The 21278-nt window shown below is 36.8% G+C and overlaps 2 pseudogenes; both read right to left on the bottom strand.

The window, feature by feature from the left end:
* LOC120611742 (39S ribosomal protein L39, mitochondrial-like) overlaps positions 1–21278 on the bottom strand; it is an 88049-nt pseudogene that overhangs the window by 36020 nt on the left and 30751 nt on the right.
* LOC120611805 (uncharacterized) lies at positions 14630–14748 on the bottom strand (annotated as a pseudogene).

The raw sequence follows: 21278 nt of genomic DNA on the forward strand, positions 1-21278 counted from the left end.
TTTATGTTGTTGTTTTTTTTTTTAATAAAAACTGTGTTAAGCTTCCCTCATTTATCATTCAGTTACAAAATGGAAACTTAGCCTTTGTTCCCTCACGATTCTAAGTTTTCAAGAAAATGTGCACAGATTTGAACAGCTTCTACTTCTGAGTGGTCGACATGAAACCCTAAGTTATTAGAACTTGGCAAAAATCTCAACAAGATAAGAAGTTTAATTTGGAGACTCAAACCCTTAAATGATAGGAATCCAGAGAGGGATTGGGAATCAAGAGAGATCAGACATCTCTACCAACCACAGTTAAAACAACTTCCAATGTGGTGCAAACTGAAATTGATGTTAACATATTTAGTTAATAACAGTAGATTTAAGGAATCTACTTTCTGAACAGCTGTAGGAAACAGATTCCAATAGAATGCTTCCCCCGGCTATTTCTTAACTGAGTTCTTTTCCCACCTGCTCACCTCTGTCCTTCTCTCCTATGCTCCTTCCCTCCCCTCCTCTCTTTCATCGTCCAAGTGGGACAGAGCTAGCTAGAGGTGGTGGTCCCAGCTGCATGTCCATTCTACCCTCTTTCTTTTCTTGCATAAGTCATCCTACTTCAGAACCCCAACTTTGCGGATTCACATTCTCTGGGGACTTGGGCCTCTCCTTGCCTCTGCCACGTGGTCATCCAGAGAGATTATATGCTGCTCTCTGATGGGGCAGCTTCCAAAAAGAGGGGCCATCATCATCTTGGTTCACAGATCCGATCACTTCATCAGTCATCAAGCAGTTATTTATCGCATACCACCATGTATTTGGCAAGTGGACTGCAGTTCGTGTGAGGGATGGTATTTTTCCAATTTACTCTGGCTTACACTGCAGTTCCTCCGAGTGCTAGTCCACAGCCCGGCCTGGTTAGCAGGCTCCCGCCCACTTTGGTCATCCGGGACTCCCAATTTTGTTTCTCTAGACTTAAGAGACTGTCAGAAGTTCTGTTCAACTTCTCAGCCTCTCCAGTCCCTTCTTTTGGACTGGACAGATGTCCCTAAGGGAGAAGGAACACCCAAATGGCAGGCTTACCTATTTGCTGTTCTATTTCAAGTTCCTCGAGCTTGAAGTTGTTGACTTCCTTGTTGTCTAATACCTTAAATCAGCGTTTTTAATATATTTTCCAGTTTTCCTTAGGGAGACGGGTGGTCTCAATGATCTAGTCTGCCATTGTTGGAACTCTTCACCTTTTAATATTCATTTCTGCATCCTTTCTTTGTGAGGTTGTATCTCTGAGACCCCTTCATCATGTCATCCTCTGTGCCAGCAAACTTGTGGGCACACGCCTGATTAGGAAGCATATCCACTTTGTAATAACCCGTTTAAGCATGTTTCTCCCAGTGGACAGTTCACGTGTAAAGGGCACCAGTTATAGCTAACGCATATTTATGTTCACAGTGCCTAATATTGATGCATATAATAGATGCTCAATAAATGTCGGTGGACATAGTGGGCACTTCATGTAAATTTCACGTGCTTATAAAGTCAGTGTCTCAGATAAAAGTCATTTAACAACTATCCTCTCACCACAAGAATGAAAAGGAAAGAAGGAAAACAAAAGAAAGGGAAAAACATATGTGTCTCTGAGGATGCTTGAGATAGGGAAATTTTGAAAAGCAAGTGTCTTTGATTTTGTCAAAGGAAGGATAGGTAAATAGGAAAAAAAAGTACAGTAACCACCGAGGTTAAGAAAGGAAACAGGAGGAAAAAAAAAATTCTCGTTCTCAGATCTGGGGATGATTTTCCAAGATGCTAGCCTATGTGCATTGTTCAGCCTCTGCAAGTGTGCCTTTGTCCCCCAAAGGAGAGTCACATGCCACCCAAACGTCTGTCTCTAACATGATACATTTGTCCTTTATCTGATAGAATGGGAGTTCAAAAGGCGTTAGGACGGTTCTCAATATTTATCTCAATATTTAGGTTTCTTGAGTGGATATTTGATCAATGAATTTTGTAGAAATATTTAATAAGAAGACAGAAAACAAACAGAAGGGCACTTTTGGCATAAGGTGTGGATGGGAAAGAATTAAGCGAATATTAATGTCTCCTCCCAGTGGGCATTCTTTTATAAGAAAAATTGCCTTGTTTACAATAGATTAATTACTGCACATGGCACAAGCAGATGGAATTTGTGTGGAATTTTTAATCAAGTGGTATGAAGAAGTTTATACCACAAAAAGTTGCCATGAAAAACCATTGCCAGATGTGATATTTTATTTCTTTACCTATTATTAGATTGTTAATGAAGTAGAAAAATACGAATAAAAGTCAAACAATGAGAATTTGTCTTTAACGTCGAAATTTTAAAGTATCAGAGGATTAACGCCAATTGGACGGTTCTCTATTATAAAATATGTAAGGACTACAGGTATTTTACACCCATTTTTACCACTTCTTTTTTGTCCCCTTCTTATTTTCTTTCTCTGTACCTTCACTTATAAAGTCAAGGAAAATTAAACGTGGACAGTTTTCCTCTGTCGTTTAAGGATGTCCTATTCTCAGAAGAGCTGCACTGCACCTTAATAATGTTTTTAAATGGAAAATTTCCAGTCAAAACAAAATTAGAACCTGTCATTCATATGGGATCAGTAAGGCATGGAAACCATGGTGTGCCAGTCTCTGAAATTGCTCTTAAAATAATGAGGGCAGCAGGCTTCACCATCATCCGTTCATTCAGCAAACTTCTAGTTGAGAAGAAGCAAGACAAGGAAGCCTGCAAGCATCATGAACCTTGACACACCAACCTAGTCTTCTCATCAATGAGCCCGAGAGGTAGGCGATACTATCTTCTTAGAACCAAAGAAGCAAGGCCTCTGAGAAATGTAATATCTCATCCAAAGCAGAGAAGTGAAAGAAGAGATTCACGACACAAAGTCCAGGACACAGACTTCCAGGATCTGCTCTCTCCACTTGTCCACACTGGGTTTGGTCCTGAGGCAGGGCACAGATGGATCATGGTCCTGACGTGTGATGATCCCCTCCAATGTAATGCAAAATCAAATAATGCCAACCCCTTACGTAAGTGTGAAAACATCGTGATGCTTTACATTTTTTTTTTCCCCCGAAGTAACTATTATGTTCAGCTATTACGGAAATATTAGTAACCAGATATTTTTAAGAGCCCCTCCCCCTTCTCCCTTTCTCTTGCGCCCGCTCTGGCGTTGTGATAAGCTTTGTTTTTACATGCTTTGTTTCTCATTTCTGTAAGCTGGTACTAGTCAGGGTAGGAAAACTTTTTTCTCTGTGGAGCAAATGTTCTCAAATAAGGTTCATAGGCAACTAAGTGGCCAATAGATGAACTAAAGATGTCGACGAGAGCCATGGAATAGTGTGCAAAATATTGTGTATGCGGGCAGTTTTCTGGGATGAAGCCTAGAGCTGTGTTGTCATGCACAACAATACAACCACGGCTATAAAAAATTGGGGGTGCTAGGAATTCCTAAACGCAGGCGAGGGGACTGAAGGATAAAGAGAAAGTTATTCAAATTGCTTTTATAAGAGAAAAGCGAGACATTTCACTCATCCGTTTTTAAATTAAGAATAAAGGTTACAAATTCTATTCAATAGCTACCAAAAGTTAAGATACCTTTTGCTAAATTATACTTACACAACTTTTCCTCTGTACCCAGAAGTGTTCTAAGCATTTTACTTATAGTATATAATCCTCACAAGAACCCAACGAAATTAATATTTCCATCTCATTTAAGGTACAAGATATTTTATATATATAAAAGTATGCCACAGTTCTATATTACTACAGTACATAATGGACAAAGACAGAAGAAGGGAAGGGAAGGAAAGAGAAATATGAAGGAAAATAGAGCGAAGAATGGATGACAGATGAAAGGGTGAGGAAGAGAAATCCAATACCAAGGTGTTGTCGGATCAAGAAGTCCTAACTATGCATACACTGGCTGTAAAAACACAATTCTGCTATTTGCCAAAGCCACATGCATTAACAGATTAATCATTTTAGAAGAAAAAAAAACCCATATAAGCGATTAGATTAAAAACATGTATAAACACTGTCAAAATTTATTAGGAGAAGTGTTTGAATTTCGACCTAATATTTGGAAGTACAGACATTTTTAAAATGGTCTCTTTTCTTCATTCGATGGGGGAAAATCCTCATTCATACACTGTGGAAGCAGACTGAGAAAATAATAGTTTCATCGAATAAACATGCATTTTCCACCTGGTGTTTTGGACATTAATTAATGGTCCTTCATAGTTCATCCTGAAAATTGGTGAAATTAAGCCAAGAGCTATGTAGAGACCACAGATGAACGCTAGTCCATCCTTCCTTGCTTGCCAAGTCTACCATGAAATTAAACCTGGACTGTCATAATTGGAAGGAAAGTTATCTGTATTATACTGAAATGCTCTCAATATGTTTCACGTAGCCCTGTATACTAACTGTGATGATGAACATACCATCACAGAATTTTAAACTGGATCCTTTCTGCTCTTCAACAAAAAACTCGGGAATGCCGTGAATGGATTTAGTGCAGAGAAGTTCGCATGATTTTCCTGTCAAATTAAAAAAGGTTTGTTCTGCGGGAGGGAGTGGATGATTTAGGCTCAGTGTCAAGTTTCTCATTTTCTTTTTTACTTTTTCATCTTTGAAAATGTGGAGAGCAGAGTGGACTTGAATATCAAAATCGAGTTTGTTTTTTCTACCTTTATACTCAGTGACCAAAGTGGCCCTAGGGTGTATGTTTTTCGACCGTTTTCTAATATATTTGATATTTGTTGCATTGAGCATCCCTTACTTCACTCTCATCCCTTAACATATTAGCATATTGTCTACTCTACAAGTAGGCTGCAGGGCACAGAACTGCATAACTTGGGGAACCCCAGGGTAGGGGGCCACTATTTAGTCTCTATGTGATCGTCTCACTTATGGAACTAACTGATTCAAAACGATTTCAACTAAGTAGCTATCGAAGGTCAACGTTAAGTATTTTGAATTGGCTCCGAATGAACAAATTCTTTTCCAAAAATTTCAGTATGTATATTTCAAAGATACAAAGTGAACTTACTTAGTCACTCTTCTCTTTACATTCACTTATGAAAATATGAACTCCCTACTTGCCTGTTCCTTCTCGTTGGACATAGACCGTTGTCACAGTCAGCTCATGAAGCTGTCAGCAGGTCCATGGAGACTACTTTATGATGTCAAAGTAGAGGCAAAGTAACATCCATTGCAAATCCCATGGTTATTAACAAAACAAACAGAACTCATTTTAAATGACTTTTACAGTTGAGGGCCCCTCTCTGGACTCTCCCCCACTTCTGTGTTTCCATTTCAAAGTCACATCTTTGTTAATAATATGGGATCCTGAATTCATAGTGCTTGCATTTTGGAAAGTCTTGGGAAGACTCATGCTAGAATTCCAATTTCTCTTGGGCACATTAGAAAACCACAACCTATTTAAAAGGTTTTTAGTATTGGTGAGATACTTTGTGCATTACAATGCGATATTACTGCATCAGAGCTTAAAATCTTTCCTTGAGTTGGAGTATTGAGTAAAAGAGAATTCAGCTAAAGGTATATCTCTAAAATATTCGCGGATAAAGAACATATGAATTTAGACTTCAATCTTTACTCATTCTTCCCAAAAGAAAATTTATTAAGTGCTTACCATGTACCGGATATTGGCTTCATCTTAAATACAGAGATGAGAATAACGTAAAGAAGGATGAAGCACACCCATGATGCTCGAGGAGTTTATGAGTGAGAAAAACCCAAACGCACAATTCCAATACAGCACGCCGCGGTGCGCCGCGTGAGATTCGGAGCTCAGAGCCTGAGGGAATCCGCCGAGATGCTCCAAATGAGAACATTCAAGTATATGTGTTCACATCATTTGAAACATTTAGCACATGTACAGAAATCTTTCTTTCCAGAACCTGATTGAAGTTAACGATTATGTTTTTTCACCAGGAAATTTTAATCACAATCCTCGTGACTTTCAGCGTTGGCAAAAGCCTCACAAGACCAGAGTCAGCTCAGTTCCGACTTCTAGATCTTTAGCTGTTGAGAACATTGACTCCTCATCTGGGATTTTTGACCCCTCAATTTTCCAGACTCTCCTGCTGGCACATACTATTTCTTCGTCTTGGAGAATGCTGGGAGGAGGAAAACAGTCTCTATTCCTTTAATGTGCTGTTACCATTTTGTCCCATCCTACTTGGAATCATCTCTACATTCTCCTTCTGCCTCCTTCTAGATCCAGAGAGGAATGGGACCCTTACCCTATCTGCTGGTATAAGAAGTCAGCACCAGTACACAGCCCATGCTCTTTCATCCCACATTCACTTGGCAATTCCCCTGGTGGTTTATGCAATGAATCTCAAGCAGAATTGCCCTGGATTGCACATAGGTTTGTAATGGTAACCAACAGCATTTGTGTACGTTTTTTCAGCAGTCTTCAGAATGAACCCGAGAGAGGGGAAAGTAAAGGACCACTGTGGGTGGCTGTTGACAGAAGTGAGTATAGTGGACAAATTAAAGGTTTCCAGGAACCCCAAAGTAACGACTGGCCTGCATTAGGAAAGGCAGTTTATGAATTTATTTGCTCCTTCCGTGGATTACTGTGTGCCTGTTTCTCTCCAGGGCCCAGTGACCCTTCTAGGCCCAGATTGTTGCTTTTTTTTTTTTTTTAAGAAAGGAAATGGTAGTTTTCAAGCCCTCCTTCATGACTCTCTGCTTTCCCAGATTCCTCGTCCCTAAGGCAGCGTGCATCTCTGGCTTCTGACACTCCAGTCTTTGAAATGCATTTGGTTCTGGTGATTATTTCTGCACTGTGTTCCAGAGGAGAGCTGTTGTTTCCATGCCTTAAATTCGGTTTTGGCCTGGGTGAAACCTTCCTTTCCAAATTTCTATTACAATGAGTGGTCTATTCGGTAAAGATAGAAAAGCATCGATTGCAGTAGAAATAAATTGGGTTGGGGAGAGAGGAGACTGGGTGGACGAGAGCAGGGAAGGATGAGAAAATGGAGATTGAAGACAGGAACAAAAAGAAAAAGAAGTTTTGAAAAACTCGATACACAAAAAATTAAAGGAGTTAATTATGGCTGAAAGGTTGTGGGGAGAGGTCAATAGGAAGTCTTTAAGATTTTAAAAATAATACTATCCACTTTTGGAGGGGTGAAAAGGCCATTAAGCATTGCTGGAGGCAGTGTCAATTAGTGTGGTTCTTTTGGCAAGAATCTAGATTTTGGCAAGAGCCGCAGAAATGTTTATATCATTTGGCTCAATATTATATTTCTGGGACTAGATCCTAAAAATTTCTAAATTTTGAAGAAAAATAGAAATTTATGTACAAAAATTTCTTCTCAATAATGTTTGCATAAGCAAATAATTGATGACGACCAATATGACTAACAATAGACACGTGATTGATAGTTTTATCCAGTAAGTAATTCCTATCACCTGATCGAATATTAGGTAGCCAAAGAAAATGATGATTTTGAAGACCACATAATATAGAAAATGCTTATATTAAATTGTTCCAAGAGTAAGCTACAAAAGGCTATCTGATCCCATTTATGTTTACAATTGAAGAAAAAAATCTACAATATATGTTGCTGGGAAACATCAATGTTATTAATAGTGATTGTGTCTGAGGTATGAGCTACAGGCTGTTTTTCTTTTTAACAAAGCACTTTTTAAAAATTAAGGTCTTATTTACATGCAGTAAAATACACCCATCTTTGGTATACAGTGAGGTAAATTGCGATATTCTATACAGTCTGTTATCACCGTCTGGATCAAGAAGTTTCCCAAGGCTCTTCCACAGCAGATCCCTTCTCCCACCCTGGCCCCGGACACCTGATCTTGCTGTCATCAAAATTTTGCCTTTTCTAGAATTTCACATAAATGGGATCGTATAGTATATGAGACTCTAGTTTTTAATCTTTCTTTAATCTACTCTTAAAATCGTTTCTTCAATGAACATGTTAAAACATTGTTCGAACCTAAAACATACAAATATCAACTGTGTCCTTTTCCACTAAAGGCAAAACAGGAAAGAAATGAAGAACTTTGATTACTTAAGAGATAGTTATAACAGACCTGTGTTGTCGGGGAGCTCATAAAATCTCCTTACTTAGAGACCGTAAATAGATGCATGCCCACCACATGCTGCTGTAAGACTGATGTTCATTAAAGGCTGAGATAGGGTAGAAGATAACTTTTATCCTGATAAGGGGATGATGGGAAGAGAGGAGAAACATAAACTACATCTCAGCAGAAAACTAAAGGAGGCACACTTTTCATCACCCTGTATTCTGAACATATGCTATTATAAGTTTAACATGCTATTTAACGAATGCAAAGCTCCTATGCCTACCTGCTGTGTTTCTTTCATTTTTAACCTCTGCACATTAGGCCGTGTAATTTTAAGGTAAATGATGCTAAGTTAAGTATAATTATGACCACTATAAACTCAAAGCCATTCTTAGTAAAGTTACAGTCTGAGTTACTGTATGTAGTAGCCATGTGATTATCTTCGTGAAGACCTATGTGCTTCAGGTAAGTGTGCGGTATAGACGCGACGTTAAATACTGAATGAAAAATGCTATACACACATATATGTTTATATGTATGTATACATCTGCCATGCATACGCAGCCGAGAATGTTAAATGGAAGCTGTTTTTTCTTTTTTTAAGAAAAAATAGAATTTTAAATGTTTAAGTTTTCGATAGCTCCCTAATATCTTATTTTTTAAAAAAATTAGTTGTGGTAAAATATACATAGCAAAATCTACCATTTACGTCATTTCAAGTGTACGATTTAGTAGCGTTAAGTACATTCACATTGTTGTGTTACCATCACACCATCCGTCTCCACATTATCTTGCAAAACCGAAACTGTCCCCATTAAACAATATCTCCTCATTGTCCCTTTTCCTCTAGTCCCTGGCAACCACCATCCCACTTTCTGTCTCTATGACTTTGATTACTCTAAGTATCTCATGTGAATGGAATCACATAGTATTTGTCTTTTTATGACTGGCTTATTTCACTCAGCATAAAGTCTTCAAGTTTCATCCATGTTGTAGTGTGTCAGGAGTTCTTTGCTTTTTAAGACTGGATAATATTCCATTGTATAGATATATACCACATTTCGATTATCCATTCATCTGTCAATGGTCACTTGGGTTGCTTCCATATTTTGAGTTGTGAATATATTTTTGATAGTAGAATAGATCTAGGAATATTTCCCGTGGCGACACAGGGAAGCTGATCCTGTAATGATACAAAGATGCCTTGGGTTGCTTTTCCCAGGTATCATGATGCTAGGCTGTTAGTAGGCACACGACAACAGTACTGTATCTGTACTGGAATATAATTAATTAGTTAATGGTATCTTACTCTATAGTCATAAAATAAAATAGAGCAGTGCTCAACTTGAATGAAGGACTCCATTATGTCGGTCCCTTAACAGGAATTTTCAGTCTGGAAACTTCTTAAGTTCTGGGAAATTTATTTTTCTATGATTTCTTACATTCTTCTCTCCCTATAGTATTCTCTGCTCTCTCTTTCTGAAATTTCTAATAATTTGGATTTTAGACCTCTTAAACTTACCCTTTAAGGTTTTTATCTTTCTCTCTGGCTTTCCCAATTTTTTGTTTTACTTTTTAGGCAATATAATCAACTTCCAGTTTTAATCCTCCTAAAATTTAATTTCTATTATGCTTTTATTTTCCATAGTATGATATTTTCCTTTTTTGAATTGTTATCCTATCTTTTTTTTTTTTTTAATGAATGCCACCTTTTTTCTTAGGTCTTAGATGACATTCTAGGTTTTTAAAGTGTCCTTGTCCCTGACTTGCCTGTTTTCTTCAGTTCGTTTATGGTATATTGATCTCTGTCTTTCGCGCTAGAGGCATTCTGGAAAGTCTGGGGATCCTTGGTTTCCAGCTTATTAAAAGGAGTTGATTGGCCACTCTGGGTTCGTGTGTGGGTGCTGGGAGAGGAGAGCCTTTTACTGTGGCCGGCTTCACTGGAGGGTCTTTGGCAGGAGTTGTTTTTTGGGGGTCCTCCCGATCTCAGGATCTGTGGGGCTTCTCTCCGAGTTGAATTTCCCCAGGGAGAAGCGCTCACCTCCTTCCTTGAGGATTCAATGCTGGCTGGAAACTCCTCTGTGGGACTTCACTCATCAGTCAGTAAGAATCTTCCTTCCGGGCCCAGTCTACACTATAGCTCCCTTTCCTCTGCCCACTCCCGAGTGCGGAGCACCTTTGACCTGCAACCTCCCGAGAATATATCTGTACTCTTTCCCCGAAATCAGAGTAGTTTCCAGATTACTTGAGTTAGAGAAAATATACATGCCTTTAGCTGCTTTTTAAAATGCAACTAATTGTACTATTTTCTGCCTTGCCTGTAAGCCAATTTTAAAGGTAACCAGTGGCTCCAATTCTTGAGTGATTCCAGCGTCCTGTGGTATGAATTGGCTTGCATTGGGGATTTCTCATTGCCATTGCAAATTCCATCTGTGTTTCAGCTTCCAAAATGTTGTGGGTATGGCCTTTTTTCATATTTCTCCATGCTTGTGAGTTTTGGCCCTTTTCTAGCCTTGTAATTTCAGTGGAGTTTAGTGGAGTTTGTAATTTTAGTGGAGTGTATCCACGCTGATATGTGCAATTGGAAATTAGATGGGTGATTTTTAAATTCCTACTGTGTTTTTTCGATCGTTTAAAGACTAATTTCTAACAGTATCTTATAGAATTATGATTAGAGAACATGGGCTGCATGATACTGATTCCTTGGTGTTGAGATTTTCTTTGTAAACTATTACATGGTCATTTTTATAAATGTCCACGACTATTTGAAAAGAATCTCAATTCTCTGGTGTTGTGGGATGCAGGGAAATTTCAATTAGTTTAGGTTTATTAATCGCGTCATTCAAATCTTCTATTTCCTTGCCGTGTACTTGGTTTCTGAGAGAGTTATTTTACAGTCTCCTACTATGAGTGTCATTTTCACAATTTCTCCTTATAGTACTTTGAATTTTTTGCTTTATATTCTTTGAGGCTATTCTGTCAGATGTCCACATGTTCATGATTTTTACATGTTCCTGGTGAATTTTTTCTTTTATCTTTTTATGAAGATTCTTTTTACCTCAAAACCTTCTTTGCTCTCAAGTCTCTTCTGTTTAACGTGTGCCAGCTTTCCTTTCGAACATGCCTCTTCAATCTTTTTTTTATTTTTTTGCTTTCATCTTGTCTATGTCAATGTATATGTATTTTTAATAGCTTTATTGGCATATATTTCACATACAATGAGAACTATACATATGTAAACTGTACGATTTGATAACTTTTGACACATGTATGCGCCTGCGAATCCATCATTAAGAAACTTTGTGTCCCTTATCAAGCCTTCCTTCTGTCTCTTTCCATTCCTCACGCCCGAGTAACCACTGATCTGTTTTCTGTCATTATAGATTAGTTGGCATTTTCTAGAGCTTTCTATAAATTGAATTATACAGTGTGAGCTCTTTTTTATTCTGTCACTTTTCAGCATAATTATTTTGGGTTCCTCCATATTGTTGCATGCATAAGCGGGCCATTCCTTTTTCATTGCTGCATGGTATTCCATTATATGGATGTACCACGGTCTGTTTATCTGTTTACCCATTGGCAGACCCTTCAACCGATTCCAGTTTGGGACTGTTACAAAGTGGCTTGATGATTTATGCACAAGAATTTGTTAGGAGTGTATATTTCCTTTTCTCTTGGAATAGCTAGAGTACATGAGAGGCATATAAGTAACTTTTTAAGGAACTGCCAAAATATTTTCCAAAATTTTCGTGCCGTTTTACACTCCCACAGCAGTCTCAGGAGTTCCAGTTCCTCTGCATCCTTGCCAACATCTGGTATGATTAAATTTTTAAATTTTAGTAATTTCAATAGATGTGTAATTGCATCTTGTGGTTTTAATTTGCGTTTCCTTAATGACAAATGATGTTGAGCATCTTTGTGTGTGTGCACATGTGTGCGTATTTGCTTGCTGTGTGTGTGTGTATATATATATATATCTTACTTTAGAAGTGTCCGGTCAAATTTTTTGCACATTGGGCTGTTTGTTTTCTTATTATAAAGTTTTGAAAGTTCTTTATATATTATAGGTACAAGTCCTTTATCAGATATAGGATTTGCAATGCTTTCTCCAAGTGTGTGGCTTATCTTTGAGTTACGTCTCTTATAAACATTGGAAAACTAATTTTATTAGAATTGCCTATTTGGAGAATATCCTTTTACAAGTAAATTTAATTTGTTTATATTTTCATGATAATTGTGATATATAAACTTATTTCTGTGGTTTTATTTTTTATTTTCTGTTTACCAATTTTTTTTCTCACTTTTCTGTTTTGAGTTGTCTTTATCTCTCCGCATTTTCTCTGCTGGTTGGAATTATTGTGCTCTATTAATTTAATGTTAGCCTTCAAATTATAAAAACATGCATGACTTTCATGCCAGGTGGATTTCTTCTGGGTCACTACCAGTTATACCTTTGGATATGGAAGAAAATCTACCCTGGCATATGAGATTCTTTAAAGAAGGGGCTTTCATAGGGGAAAATGAAGCAACAGGCTAGAAGACAGGGGTCTCCCTTTGGCCACCATCCTACAGAGAGTCCTCCTGGGCCGTGGTGCTGCTGAGCCTGTGGTGCGTGCCTGTGTTCTGTCGCGGGAACCCGCCCCTTCCTACAGGGCAGCGTGGAAAGGATGCTCAACAGTCAGGGAGCACACAGGCCACTTTGGCCTTGCTATTCAGATTTGGAGTGCCAGCTATTTATAGGACTTCCGGTGTCCCTACTGTTTAGTACCTCATGGGGAGCCCAGTGCCAGCCTGCTGCCTGTCTGCAGCCCAGATAAGTTTCTGCGCTCTCCTCTTCAGGTAATGCTGGTCCCTGTGCTTCAGTGACTCTACGAAAGGTCTCAATCACTTCATATAGTCAGTCTCTTTCCAAACAATATCAGACATGAGAACTCTTTAAATTTGGTTATTCTCTTTCCCGTATCCATATTATTGTGGTCTAGATTTTTAGTTCCAACTTATTGTTACTATGCTCATTAGTCTGCTATTGTAATGTTTATTGTTATCATTACCATCAGTGATTATTTAGATTTATTGTTGCGTTTTCCCATTTGCTCACTATTGCTTTTTGCATGTCAGTTCTCTTTTCCTGAGTTGTAAGTAAGCTTTAGAAATTTTTTAATTAAAGGTTTGAGAATGGAAAATTCTCTGTCTCTTTTGGAAAATGTCTTTACTTTTCTCCTACTTTGAGTGATATTTTTTTCCTGTGTATAGAATTTTAGGTTGACAGCACATCAGCACATTGGTAATGTTAAGCCATTGTCTTTGGCTTTTGTTGAGAAGTCTGCTAGAAATCTTATTGTATTCGTTTGTTTTTATACATAATCTGTCTCTTCTCCCTGGGTGCTTCAAAATTTTTTGAGCAGTCCTTGGTGTCATGCAGTTTCCCTGTGATATATCTACGTATGGATTTATTTTCTTCTCTTTAGAACTTAACTGTGTGACTTTCAACAATGGGGCTCATGCAATATCTTGGACTGGCATCCCCTTAATACAAGTGCCTATAAATTCCTTCCCCGACCACCCACATGGCAAAGGAGAGCAGACCCCACCCATAATAAGGTCTTGGACACTCCGGTGTCAGTTTGCTTATTTACTGCTGTGGCTTGAGAGTCCTTTCCTGGTGCCTGAGAATTTCCCTTCCTCCCTTCCTTCCTTTCTTTCTTTCAAGGTCAGCTGTATACGTAAACATTTTATTGTGTCCAGCTTTTGTTATATATTTGTAGTGACACCACCTCGGTGCTCCTGTAGCTGTAAGTTTGCTATATTTAAATCTTCTGAAATGTGCTTTGGAATATATGTAGTCATAAACATAAATTTTGTGCTTTTGTCACAGCGTTATGTAATGAACTTGCCTTCCTGTTATTACTAATATGCTATCATATACAATAAATTTAATTATGTAATAAATATATAACAGATTCTCATATGTAACATAAATATGTACATATGTAATTCAATATTAGGTAAATCACACACTTCCTCAATCTTTTTCTCTTTTAAAATGTTATTTTTAGGTGATATCCATTTAATCTTCCTGATATAATTTGGAATCACTTTTAAAGGCTCCTCAAATGTCCTAGTGGAATTTTAATTGGAATTGCATTAATCTTACTCTTTGGGAAGAATTGACACCTTACAAATTAGCATTTCTATCCAGGAAAATAGAATGCCTTTTCATGTTTTCAAATCTTATTTTATGTCTCACAACGGATTTTAATAATTTCTTTACATTTTCTATTAATCCTGGATTAAATCTAGGGTAGTTTCCCCCTCATAACTATAATGCTTCTGTCATTATATTATTTATTACTAGCAATACATAGGAAAATCTTTTACATTTCTTTATTTTTATCAAGGTACTTTACTCTGTTTTCTGTACCAATAGTAATTTTGTTTTGTTTTATTTATACATTTTTAAGTAGACAAAATCAATCACAAAATAAGAATTTCCCCTCTTTATTTATTTTTTAATTTTTTTTTTAACACCTATAGCACCTAATCTTCCTAGGCGGTCTCCCATCCAACTACTAACTAGGCCCGACCCTGCTTAGCTTCCGAGATCAGACGGGATCGGGCATGTTCAGGGTGGCATGGCTGTAGACAGAATTTCTCCTCTTTACAGGAATAGCTATTTTGTTTCTTTCATGTCTTAGTACATTGACTATAACTTCCAGGACAGTTTTAGTTTTAGGTAACGTGTTGATACTGGACATCCTGAATTGCTCTTAATTTCCGTGAGTATGCATTTGTGCTGACAGATGTGAGATAGACCGTTTCCTAACAGAGATGTTAATTATTATGTTATAAAAATAGTCATATATTTATGGATTCTAAGATTTTTAAAAATTGGGAAGAAATGTTGAATTTAACAAAACACTCCTTTAACATCTATTTGGAATAACATCTTTCTCCTTTGACATATTCAAGTGTTTAATCAAAATAATAAAATTCCTAGTAGTAAATCTTAGATAAATCCCACGTTTTCAAGGTATGTCATTCTAATATATAATAGTTGTTTTAATACACTGTTTTGATTTGTCTCTATTCAACGTTGATTTTTGCCTATGGATTTAACAGTGGTTTAGGCTAAAAAAATCTCTATAATCTTTCCATGTCAGGTTTTTAATCGGCCTTATGTTTACATATTCTAGAGCATCAGTATTCTGCCTCTTGAAGATTTGATAGAACTCATCTGAACAACTCTTAAGACATGGTGGATTTTTTGGAAGATATATATTTATATAATATATATATATATGTTAGTTTTATGCTATTTTATTTTTTATTTTTTAAATTTATTTTTCTATTTTATTTTTTTCAATTGACATCTGATATTATTTCATATGTTTCAGGCGTACAGCATAGTGGCGAGACATTTATATAATTTATGAAGCGATGCCCCCGATTAGTATAGTACCAACCTGGCAGTATACATACTTATTACAGTATTATCGAGCATATTCCCTGCGCTGTACTTTACATCCCTGTGACAATTTTGTAACTACCAGTTTGTACTTCTTAATCCCTTCACTTTTTTGACCCATACCCGAACCCCACCTCTCACTTGGCAACCATCAGTTTGCTCTCTGTATCTCTGAGTTTGTTTCTGTTTTGTTTGTTCCTTTTTTTGTTGTTGTTCTTTAGATTCCACATATAAGTGAGATCATATTTTTGGTAACTACGGAAGAAAACTTTAAAGTTATTGTTATAACCAGAAGTTTTCTTTTTCTTCTTATGTCAGTTTGGTAATATATACTTTGCTAGAAATCATCCATTTATTAAGATTTTAAACTGTGTTAGCATATGATTAAAATAATATTTTAAACATTGTCTCTGTGATTGTCGTGTATTCCCTTTCTCATTTTCACATTTTTGTGTTTGATACTTAATATTTTTTACTAAAACTCAATTGAGGGTTTTCCCTGTATTATTTTCTTTATTTTTTTTTATTTCCCAGGTATTTGGTTTTTTAATTATTACTTTCTTCTATTTTTTAATTTATTCATTTTGCCTTTTACCTTTATAATTTCCTTTCTCTGACTTTTCTTATTATCTTGTTCTCATCTTAATTGAATTAGCTCATTTATTTCATTGTCTTTTTTTATTAATGTCAATAAAATTTAATGCCTTGAAGTTCCCTCGGAGTATAATTTTGATCTAGCCTGTAAATCTTGATGTGTTATAATTAGCTTTAATGGTAGAGCTTATTTTGATTATAAATCGATACAAATTTATATGAACGCTTTACAATTTCCAACTTGTTGATTTTTGTGTGTATTTAACTAAAATTTTGTTTTGAGCTTCTAGCTTGTTGAATTGTAGCCAGTAAATTTTCTCTTTGGAGAAATTTAAAACTATGGTTTTTTTGTTTTTGTTTTTTGTTGTTTTTTGTGGATGACCATTTGTAAATATTCACGAATGTGGATGCATGTTCTTTGTGAAGGGCAAAGTTCTATATGTAACTATTAAATAATTTTAGTAATTAAATTATTCATGTTATCTATGTTCTTATTTGTTTTTGGCCTATGTAATATTTCAATGTTGTTTTACAATCTAACACTGACATATATTTCTTTTAAACTCTCCTTTTAATCATAGCAACCTTTTACTACATATACACTAAGATCTGGACATGTGCTGTCCAATAATGTAGTCACTTACCACATTTGGCTTTTACAATTTTAATTAATTAAAATTAAAAATTCAGTTCATCTGCCTCTCTAGCTATATTTCAAGTGCTCAATAGCCACAGGTGGCTAGTAGCTACCGTACTAGACAACACAAACATAGAACATTTCCACTGTCATAGAAAGTTCTAGTATACAGCACTGATCTAGGCTATTAGATTTTATTGTGGTTTATACTTTTGATCTGTGTAGTGTTGCTATATTTATTTATCACAATCTGAATTAATACTTTTTATTTTTTTAATTACTTGATACATATTTTCTCATCCTTTTATTTTTAATATTTCTACATCATTTTGTTCTATGTATTGTCTCTAGTAAATAATATATACCTCTATTGCTTAACTATTTTAAAAATGAGCCTAACAAATTTATGTTTATTTTTATACTAATACGTTTGATTGTCTAACATCTCGATTTATGTTTTTAAAAATATTTTCTGTGGTCCCTACTGGTTTTCATTTCTTGATGCATGTGTGGAGTGTTTGTTAAGGCCGTTAGCCCAAGCGTGTGCCTGCCTAAGCGTGGATCCCATTTCAGCATTTCAAGGCTCAGTAGCCTTTGGTTCTTTGTGTGTAAATGTCCTCATTTGTAAAATTTGTATAATGGGGATAAAAATAGTGCTCATTTCCCTATTAAGGGGGCTATATAAGTAAATATCTTGAATGTGCCTGGTACATAGTAAGTGTTCATAGCCATCATTAATTAATTCCTGGGCTGTTTTCCTCTAGAAACACCGAATGTATTTTTATTATAATGGTTACCATTAAATTAAAAAAAAAAAGACAGCGTATGTATCTCTGTCAGTTTCACAAAGAAATATAAGTATTTGAATCTCATGTAAGATGAGGTCATTAGCTTGCTTTTAGGTCTCCCTCCCTTTTGTACATACATTTTATGATATTTATTGGAATTATCTGAGATTGTAGAGCCATACTATTTAATATTGAAACTATTTTAACTTGTACATCTTTGCTTTCAAGAATGCTAAATTAATTTTGCCCTCTGTAATATAATCATGGGTATTGACTCGCCATGGATCTAAGTGTTTTCGATGCTTACCAACAAACCTTGTAACAATTTCTCATGTTCTTTTTCCTATATATGTTTACAGTTTTTAGCCAAACACTACCACACTGCATTGATTTAGAACTCGCCTTTATTTCTTTAACAATCTTTGAGAAGCAGAGAGATTCATCCCAAGAGTAAAAAATAATTAAAGTTCAGTTGATTTGCCAAAATAATGTGAAATATGAATGTGTATAACTTCCTCTATTTATTCACATGGTTCCAACCATGTAGCTATCTATGCTTGGGTGGTGTACATTTGGCCATTTCACTATGGGTGTGTCATTCTCTCCATGCTTTGCTTGGAAGCCGAACTGCATCTCTCCCCTCTGCTGGGATGCACGATATCATCATATATGATTTCAATTACTGCTTGTACCTAGACGACTTTTAAGCCTTCACGTCCATTTCTGGACTGACTCTATACAATAACTCCTGGCTTTAATACGCTATCTCCAAAGGCCCGTTATCCATATGATGTGTGTTTCTTCATCTATAAATGGCATTAGGTTAAATAATATCAAACGTTTATTCCCAGAATAAAAGTCTGTGTTCTATAGCTGCTGGTATGGTATGGATTAGAGACAACAATTAATATGAAAGAGGGGTTATTTCACCAACAGTGCTCTTTAAAAGTCTTTTAAACTCCTCCCTCTGAATTCGTTCTTTTTTCACTATTGAAGGGTGGCCATTGCATGTGGCCTTTGTAAAATAGCTATAACCTTCGATCCTTTCAAACCCACTCTGCTGCAATTAGTGACTCTGGTATCCAGCATTTAACCACTCACCAGTTCCTTTTTTTTCTTTCTCATTCACACGTGATCTCAACTCTCCAAGCCACCTGGGAACTTACCTTTGGGTGTCGCTTAAAAAATGGAGTCATAAGAGCTGGTACCGGTGTGACGAGGGGTCAGCTCAAGGGATGATGACTTTCACTCCATTTCTGTTTTCTCTAACTTTTTAAGATTTTCAGTAGCACCTGACCACCTATCACCTCATTTCTTTCTTGGTTGATATTCAACTTTATTCAGACAGTTCATGCCACACCCTTCACCTCAGGAGTATGGGCACAGATTTCGTCTAATGTCTGTGACACATGCCACAGTACTGAGAGCACCCGAGAGAGAAGGGTAAAGCTCTGTGGGGCTGAGGGATCACTTCGATCGGAGGATGATTGATTACCTTTGGGCCATGATCTCCAGTGATGGTTCTGGTTCCTGTTTACTTGGCTAGTCAGAGCGCCTCTCTTTCAATCTTTCTCGTTCTCTCTCTTCCCCTCTTTTATATTAATTGTTGTCTCTAATCCATACCAGAAAAATTTGGGGTCTCTGTCCTTAAACTACTATTGATGTTACTGCTGCTACTACTGTTACTACGAGATTGTTACTGCCGCTGCTTCTACTACTGCTGCTATTACTACTATTAAGGCTACTCTTACTGTCATAGCCACACTTGTCATTCTTGTGGCTCTTACTCTATGGCACAAAAGGGTAGAAACTCTATATGCATTATCTCATTTAATTTTTACAATAGCCCTTTTAGGTAATTTTCATTATTATCCTTATTTGAGAGAAGAAGAAATAATTTTAGGGAGGTTAGGTAAATTTCCCAGTGTGTCTGAGCTCGTAAATAGTGGAGCTATAGTTTTCAACTAAGGTCTGGTTGATCACAAAGCCCACTCTCTTAACTGTTCCCAGGCTCCAAGCTGGAAAATTCTTGTGCATAAGCTGACACCCTCTCCTTTTGGAGTACTGGCAAATGTTCCTAATAGACTCCAGCTCTCTTTCTGCCTCAGCCCAGTTACGATCTCAGAATCCTTCAGAAAGGGCCTAGGCAGCCACTAGGGAAAATCCATCAGATCTGGCTCATAAGCCAAGTCTGAGTAAAGTCTTTTTGTGAGTCCTGTACTATATGACACAAAATGGTGCCCCGCCCCGCTTCTGTTCCATGGTCCTCCAATGGAACTGAGATGGCTGGGAACTGAATTCAAAGCCCAGTCACTTAAGAAACATAAGAATGTGGAGCCAGAGGCAGAGAAAGAGGCTGTTGCCATGATATACTCCTGTCTGTTTTCTTGAATGGCATGTATTAATGACTACTTCACACATTTGTACATCGAACATTCGATCGTGAAGTCAAGGGCAACCCAAATATTTTGGCAGCTCTGTGCTTTCCATATAATTGACCACACCATCTCTCCTTACTGGAATCCATTCTTGTTATTCGAAGAGTGGGATTTACAATACTTAGAACTTTCTGTAACTAGAAAGCTTTCAAATCATGAAATGTACATGTATGAGAATCAACAGGAAGTCCTGATAATTATAATTAATGCAGTGAAGCAAACTCAAACTAAAAATGCATATCCATGTGATTGTATCCGTAGAAAAAAGTCCATTTATTCTTTGTGTTGGTGTAAAATGTGTCAATTCAAGAAGAAGAAATTTCTTCCTGTTATTATGAAGCTTTGCCAAAAAGAAAAGATCAATTATTCTCAAGACACATTTAGTTGAGCCTTCTACCCACATCCTAAATACTTATGTTTATGTGAGTTATACATCTGTACAATGCAGCGATTGTTTCATCTTTCCCAAACTAATAGAGATGCTAGAAACATCTGGTAGTTGATAGTTAATTCATTTTTTCATTGCACCTTTTCATAGGAAACAGGGAACGCAATTCAATATATCCCCTGAGAGAGCCTTGCATTTATGACAGGTGTGTATTTCTTAACAAATCGTTGTTTGACACCATTGCTTCTCCTAAGTCCAGCTGGAAGTACACTCATCTGGCAAAAAAGAGAAGGGAGGAAAAGTGAAATTTGAAAGAAAGTTGGAGTGTCAGGTGGTTGTTGCATAAACCATCCAGTTCACTTCAGTAATATTTATTCTGCTTATTTTGTGCAATTTCCTGCAACTGCCTTTTACAAGTCTGTCACAGTGATGACTTTCTCTGTTTTGAACGTTATTTAGCTACATACTACTAATTTGTTTGAGACAGTAAAATGTAGAACTAGGAATTGATTCAGCATAAGGCTTGACCTGTGGTCAGACACCCGCATCCCAGCATCCCAGTATCCAAGCCCCATCTGAGGTTCTGAAGAACAGTAAGATAGAAGAGGAGTCAGTATAGCCTGAATTTTTTGACCCCTTCTTAGTATAACTCTTTGATCTCTAAAGACGTTTTTTAGCTCCTTGTGACCTCACAGAGATTATCTCTGTCCTCCCTAGCAGTTATGATTAGCTAGGTTATTTTTACTAAAACATCTCAGGGCTTCAAGTGGGAGGGTGAGGATCCTGCGTTCTTGGTGGAAGGCCCAGGGTTTGGAATTCTTCCCTTGATGTGACATAATGAACCTTAATTGGCCTGCCCTTGGG

Source organism: Pteropus medius, unplaced genomic scaffold (assembly GCF_902729225.1).
Source record: "Pteropus medius unplaced genomic scaffold, Ma_sr-lr_union100, whole genome shotgun sequence".
NCBI lineage: Eukaryota > Metazoa > Chordata > Mammalia > Chiroptera > Pteropodidae > Pteropus > Pteropus medius.